Source organism: Lagopus leucura, unplaced genomic scaffold, assembly GCF_019238085.1.
Source record: "Lagopus leucura isolate 7727_CA_CO unplaced genomic scaffold, USGS_WTPT01 Super-Scaffold_739, whole genome shotgun sequence".
NCBI lineage: Eukaryota > Metazoa > Chordata > Aves > Galliformes > Phasianidae > Lagopus > Lagopus leucura.
Genome location: NW_024962255.1, coordinates 17,102,872 through 17,110,204, shown reverse-complemented (window position 1 = coordinate 17,110,204; position 7,333 = coordinate 17,102,872).

Genomic DNA, 7,333 nt, shown 5'->3' with positions numbered 1-7,333 from the left:
TCCCAAAAAAATGAGAGATCATTGATTTTTCCTTTTTTTTTTTCCCTTCTGATAATATACTATTTATTTATTTCTATGTTAATCTTTTTGAAAAATGCCTGAGATGGGACTAAGGTAAGAGGACACACACGATGAGTTGTTGAAAGTAGAGTGTGTGCATGCATGCCTCTGTATGGTCTCATGCTTGAAGCTTCCTGGCTGTGTTCTTCATGAACAACACAGTACCTTGTTCTTGAAAAACAGACCTCCAGGCAGTCCTAGCATAGCTGCACTGGCATGGGTTTGCATGCTGTGCTAGTTGTCAGGATATACCATGCTTGTGTGATGTAGGATGAGCCCTGCACACCTTACTGGACAGCAGTCTTCATGACCATATGCGTGTAGAGCTTGTTGTCTACGCCCATCATGTTTTAAAGTGCAATTACTAAGACCCTTTGCTATGAATGATCCCGTTCTAAGAACCCAGATAACATTCAGTCTTGTTATCTTTTTTTGGTCTGTGAAAAAGATTTACTGGATAAACTCAGGTAGGTTAATATCAGGTCTTACATACCTTCATAATTTTCTTCTGAAATGCCCAGTGCAGAAGGCTTTCATGTCTGCAAGATGCACAGAATCAGCTGTATGCATTCTCATCTGATCTGTGGACTTTAGGGGAAATGGAAGTCCTGGGACAAGTCCTGGTATGAAACCTGTTTGTGCTCCAGTTTGCATCTGAGAGGCAGCGGTGTCTGACTGGTGTTCTGACAGTGCCACAAAGGCATATTGTAACACACCTGTCCTTTTTAATCACTGTCATAAATGATTCTTGATGAAATATTGTGAAATCTCATTTGGCATTTTGGAAGCTCTATGCAGTATATACCAATTAGCATTCAGTGTATTCAGGACACTGAATGTTTTTGCTGTGGCGCTGTGTGTCATAGGAAGAGAAAAATATCCCTATTAAAATCATCTGGGGAAAAATAATTGCAGAAAAAACTGTTTTAGCCAGTGCTACACCCCCTTTCTCCAGTAGCTCTTACCCAAAAGAAAATAATGCCTAGTATTTAAATTCTCTTTACTAGTGAGGATTGCTCATACTAGGAAGGGCTGCAGAAGAGATGCATCTGCCAGGACTTGTCATTTAAGCTGGTCATACTTGAGCTGATTCTAGCTTAATGTTAACAGGGAGCTTCTGGAGCTACAGTTCTCTGCTTCTACATGGTGCTATCAAATTGTATAAGAAGGTTGAATGGTGCTTTTTCCTTCTTATTTCTCTAAGGAGATTCTGTTGACTTGTGTTCAGCTTCCAGCTGCAAGGCACTTGTGCTAGCTTGGGTGAGCTCCATCCTGCCCAACTGGATGTTGGTAATGGAAAACACCACTCACATCAAATCAGGCATTCCAGAACTTCCTTTTGGCAGCTTTTGAAATGACTGAAACAAAATGTGAGTTGTTTTGGTCCTTGTTCCTTGGCCAGCATTAGTTCAGGTTAGCTGGGACTTCTCTGGGACAAGAATTAAAATAGGAGGGAGTATGGACTTAGTACTCTTAGTACTTAGCTACCATAGCCTTTTCTGTAGATTGCCAGAGCTTTTGCTCTAGAGATCTGACCAAAATTCCATGCTATGGACTTGCATCCTGTCCAGAAAAGCACTGATTATGCCAAGGAAATCTCCCTGCATCTGCCAAGTCATGACCATGCATTATGTTAGAAGCACAGCATGTGCTGCAGAAGATTGCTCCACTCTAAGAGACCATTAGTTGTTAAATTCCTATGAATTCTCAGGACTTTTTTGACCATAAACCGATACGCTGACTAAAGAGGTGGCCAGACCTGGAGACAGAGGCATCTGGTTGAATGTCATTGAGGTTGGCTTTGCTTCAGCAGGAGGGAATCAACAGAGGTTACACTGGTACAGAGGTAACTCATCCATTCCTCCTGCCACTTCCCTACACTGATCAGAGCACCTGGTCTGCATGTGCTGGTGCTGCATCAGGAGCAAGTTCCTCTGCTCTGCGTTTGGCTAGCTGAGTATGTTACAAAGTGAGAGTTGGATCCGAATTTCCCCTAGGCTGGGGCATATTAACAGAGGTTTCTGGTGTAGGTCGTGGTCACTGCTGAAAAGGAGGTCTGTGAGTCTGGGTTGGGTCCCTTGCAAATATGGGGTAAAACAGGGCAAATACAAAAGCACAGCTATTGCTGGCTGGGTTTTCACTGCATTGTATTGGATATGCAAAGAAAACTTCTAAACAGGATTTCTAATTTGTGATTATTTTTTAGTTTGGAGGTACTGCGGTGTCTGTATATTCCAATGAAGTACTTAAAGCACTTGTCTTTGTATAGAAGATAACTGTTTAAAAATTGCAGCTGATCTTGTATTTAGGTAAAACATTTGTAGATAGGTAATTGTATAACGTTAAACAACTTTACACTGGCATGTGTTGTATAGTTTATACAAGACACTTCACAGTTCTGCAGGATTTTTTAGTTAGTAAATTTCTAGTAACTTAAATGTATAGTTTTGTATCCTTTCATGTATGTTCTTATTCTCAGTATTACCATTTGCAGAATTATTTTTAGTTTCTTAAACTGTAATTGGTTATTTGTGTGTGATACACAGGGTTATTGACTGCAGCAATAAAGTGTTTCTATAAAAAAAAAATCAGAACAAAACAAAAGCAGCATAGTATCCATTTTTGTTACAGAAGGTGTTAGTGGCCCAGTCTGGAGAGAAGCTGAGCTCCCCATAGAGAGATGATCAAATGAAGCAAGTTACTTTTACTGGAGCAAACACAGGACTGCATGGCTCTTCAGTGTAGCATGCCAACACACAGTAGGATCTGTGACAGTTTGATGTCATAAATCATAAAGGGGTAGTTAACCATGAAGAATAAGTGGATGATTCCATCACTGCAGTGAGAAGGCATGACTTTGTGCAGGTGCTTTGGGGTCAAGCGTGGGAATCACGGGAGAGGTTTCAGGCTTGTGCCACGCGGGAGGTGCAGAGAGGATTCCCATAAGCCTTGAAATGCGTGGAGCTTCTTGCATCGATGCTGAGTGTTGCTATGAATGCTTCATGTCTGATGTTGGCATTTCTCAGGGCACTGATGCAGAGTACATGATCCTCATTACACTGATTAATGTCTAAGAAAAAATAAGTCTGTGTAAATGTGGAGCAGTGTGCAACTACAATGACCCTTCGTTGCTGCCTGCGTAAGCACGATTATGGTGTTACATGTGCTTCCATGCCAGGGCTGAGCCCCAGCATGTGAAGTCTTCAGTAGTTTTTCATAAACAGATTTCTATCACCAATAAATCAAAGAAAACTGCCATGTGCACTGCTGTGAGACAGCTTGTAACAAGTGTGTAAACACTAAAGAGCAAATAAGATCTGCAAAGTTGTCTGCAGCAGACACAGTGGGTCTCAAAGAGGCTCTTTTTTCTTTATTTTTAGTAAGTAACTAGTTTTGAATTTTAATTCAGGTAGGAAACAGGAGGGAATTTTAATACTGCGGCCCTAGGGAGGTGTTTCCAATGCAAAGTGAAAAAGCTATTTCTTAGTGAAGCAAGCCTGGTTGTAGTAAACGAAGGTACTTGTATAAAGCTTGCTAGGTGCACCAGCAGGACCCGCATGCAAAAAATACCTTCCTGGAGAGATGGTAAGATGATTTCTATGGCCTGCTATTTGACTGATGGTCTCTGGGATGGAACATCGATAGGCTACTTGATGAGCAGAGACTGTAGAGCTGTCTGGCCTCTGGTTAAAAGGTGTTTCTCATCTTGGGTTCAGGCATCTCAAGTTAATTATAAAATAGCTTGTTCCCTTTGCAAACCTCGCTTTGCTCTGAGGGAGTCTTGCTGTCACCACATGAAGTATTCATCTTGAGGCAGAGCCGTGGCTTAAAGCAGATGGCACAGCTGTGACTCCAGGCACTGAATTTTCTAGCTGACTCCAGCAGCTGAAGCAATGAGGTGAGTAGCTACTGTCATGTGATGGGCTGGACTGGGAATGAGAGGCTGACCAAGGCAGGAGGGCAGCAGCAGGACTTGTAAGATCCACTGGGTGCCTTCTGGAGGCAATGGAGGTGTCAGATGTGTGGACCCACAGGATGAAGAGGAGATCACGTCTCTGCAATGGCAGTGTCAGGAGTCCAGGGGAGGGAGGCCAGCTGCGATGGTAGTGGCTGTATCCAGGCCTTTGGAGTTCACAGCCAAGGGAAGGTTGTAGAGGAGGAGCCCTACATTGCGTGGAAATAGCCGGTGGGCTGCTGGGGAGGCTGGTAGCATAGCACAGAGGGCTTGCGGCCGAGCTTCTCTAGGGATGAAGCCTGCTGCATGCACAGGCCTTTAAAGACCAAATATAGCCAGTAGCTATGAGAAGCACAATGCATTGCCTACTGTGCAGGGACTGTGCCTCCTCCAGCAGCCCTTCTCCCACAGTTGCCCTGTGGGCGACTCACCAGATTTGCCTGTTCACCCATAGTGCCTCTTCCCATTCATTCTACCAAATGAAACCCAAATGTCCTTCGTCTTCCTTACACACCTTCGCTTTCACTGCTGTCATTGTTTTCTCAGTGTTCAATTTGCCTCTGGCAAGACTGGGCAGAGAAGGCTGAGCTGGGAGGAACTGAATTATACCACTGTGTGATTCACAAAGATGACTGTGGAAATACCCAAACCTGGCACTGTGCAATTAAAGCTCTGTGTCAACCTGCCATCCCAGTTTTTCCTGGAAATCTTGTATCTGGCTGCATTCTCTGATGCGTAGGATGCTATCTGATGTTTTGGGATTTATGGGGTACAGTGTTACCACAAACCAGTCAGAAGATGTTTATTCACAGCGTTAGGGGGGGGTGGATGACATCAGAAAATCAGACAAGAATATCTCGTTATAGAATAAGAATCAAACAGGAAGAGAAAATAATTCATCATAGCCAAACAGGGGTCAGGGGTTGGAAGTAATTCAAGAGGGAGGCAGGGAATGTTTGAAGAAGTAAAAATAAAAAGTCAGTAGGGCTCTGGATAAAAGAAATGGACCAAGTTCAGTGCATCACTCAAGGCGGAATAATTGGAAATGTAACATTGCTCAGAGAGGGTCAAGAGGTGGCAAATTTCAAGAATACTCTTTTAAAGTGTATTCTAGGGAAAAGGCAAGGTTGGCAACAGAGGAATTGGTAGCTGGAAATAGAGAGGAGACCTCAGCTGAGAGGGTAAAGGGGCTAAATGAAGTTGTCTCAAAGGCTTTAACATCAGAGGATTTGAAGTAACAGAATAAAACAACCAGGAGGCTGCACTGAGCAGAGGAGGGAGGTCGCCTCTCAGGGTGTGCTTGCTAAATCTCTGAGGCTCAAGGAATCAGGCTGACTATTCCTAACATTTTAAGACTTCACTAAAATTAACCTCCCAGTCATTTTTGATGGGAGCCCCTTGCCGTGCTGGTTTACTCTGATGCTCCTTTCCTCAAAGGCCACCTGCAAACAGGGCAGGCCAGGCATGCTTAGGAGTATTCATCGCTGGGGACAGCAGCTTACCTTGTCAAGGGGAATGGTTATCATATGGGTTTGGAGAGAGTAAGAAATATCTCTGGCCGAAGACTTGATCCTAACTGGGAAAGCACAGCTGCCTTAGGCAATGTATGTAGTGCTTCATATGTGCCTCATTCCTGTGCACCCCAAATTAGCTCAGAAAGCACTTTTGTTCCCTTCTTGAGGATGCACTGAGGTTCCCCTGGAGTCTGGTTTGCCCCTTGTCTTGTCCTTGTGCTTAACTTCCTGCTTCTGAATGTGCTGTGTTAGAAGAAACTGATTCTTTTCCGGGACTACAGGATTACTGAAGTCAGTGTTTCTCCTGCCAGCAAGAACAGTTTGTTTTATCCCCAGAGAGCACTTTCAGGACCATGCAACATTCGTGGCCACTCCTGAGCAGTTGATACACACCAGAGAAATCAGATGAAGATTAAATCCAACTGTTCTTCAGCTTTCTGGCAAAGCTGAGTCAAAACAAGTGGTGGCAAAAGTTAAAGGTGTTACTTCAGGGATGAATTTGGACCTGCTTGACTTCAGATTGGAGCTGATGCTGCACAAACTCTGCCCTTTCAGCCAGGGCTAGGGACATTTTCACCAGGCAAATGTCAGTCCCTTACTGCTTCTCTTAGCTGGCAGAGCAAGGGTACTGTGCTCAGCTTCATGCACCTGTAGATCTGTGGACCCTCCAAGCAGGGATGGCAGCAGGTCTGTGAGCAAGGAGCTGCTGCTTTCTGCTCCGGTGGAGAGGCCACAATTAGCACCTGTATGCTCTCAGCTATCAAGCCGATGTCCCTTAGATTATTTATGTAACCTGGAAAATTCTGTAGGTTCTGCTAATCAACTCCATCGCTGGTAATTACCATGTTACATCATTCCTCTCCAAGCCTGATCCTTTATTAGCATACTCCAGGAGCCATCTGCCCATCCAAATCATCTGCAGCCTCAGGGGAGCTGCAAGGGACGTGACATCCTCACAACACAACCTTGTTTGTCAGGGGCATAGTAAGGAGGTTGAGAGGGATGGCAATGGCCTTCCCTTGACAAGTTCAGTGCAGTGAACATGAGCAGTGCTTAGAGGGAGGGGACCTGTGAGTTACCATCCTGTCCCACAGCACCCTGTGCCTTCTTCCCTCAGCCCATTCTCTGAGCCCACCAGAGCCCTCAGCCCAGTGCTGGCCTAGGCCAATCATGGCAGCTCCCTCCTTTCCTTTCATTTCACATTTCCATGCAATTTCCCTGGCTTTCAAGAACAAGACTTCCAGGCACAGGTAGAAGTAATGTAGTCCCTTAGTAAAAGGGCTGTTTGGGGTTGGGTTGGGGTTTTTTTGTTTATTGTTTGTTGTTGTTTTGTTGGTTTTGTTGTTGTTGTTTTTTGTTGGTAGGTTGGTTGGTTTTTGTTGTGGATTTTTTTATTTTCTTGGATAAAGGCTCCGTTTTGTTTGGCAGGTCCCTGATACAAAGCATTTGATAATTCCACCATTATTAAATACCTTTAGCAATAAATCACCGAAGATGGAAGTCAAGGTAAAATCAAAAGATACCAAAGGAATAGACTAAAAATAGGGTGAATTGTGAAAGGGCTGGCAAGAGGACACTCCTACAAGTGTCGCGCACAGCTCTGAGCTTACTGAGCATTTTCTTTAGCGAGTTGGTAAGAAGAGTTGCTGTGCTGCAGGGAACTGCCCAGCAGGAGACAGAGCTGCACATCCAGGGGAGCAAGATGGGGGAACTGACTCTCAAAGACATGCGGAAAACCACCAAGTGAGGTTTATGCAGTGCTTTGCTCCATACCTGCAGCAAAACAGAAGGGGCCCAGAAGGTG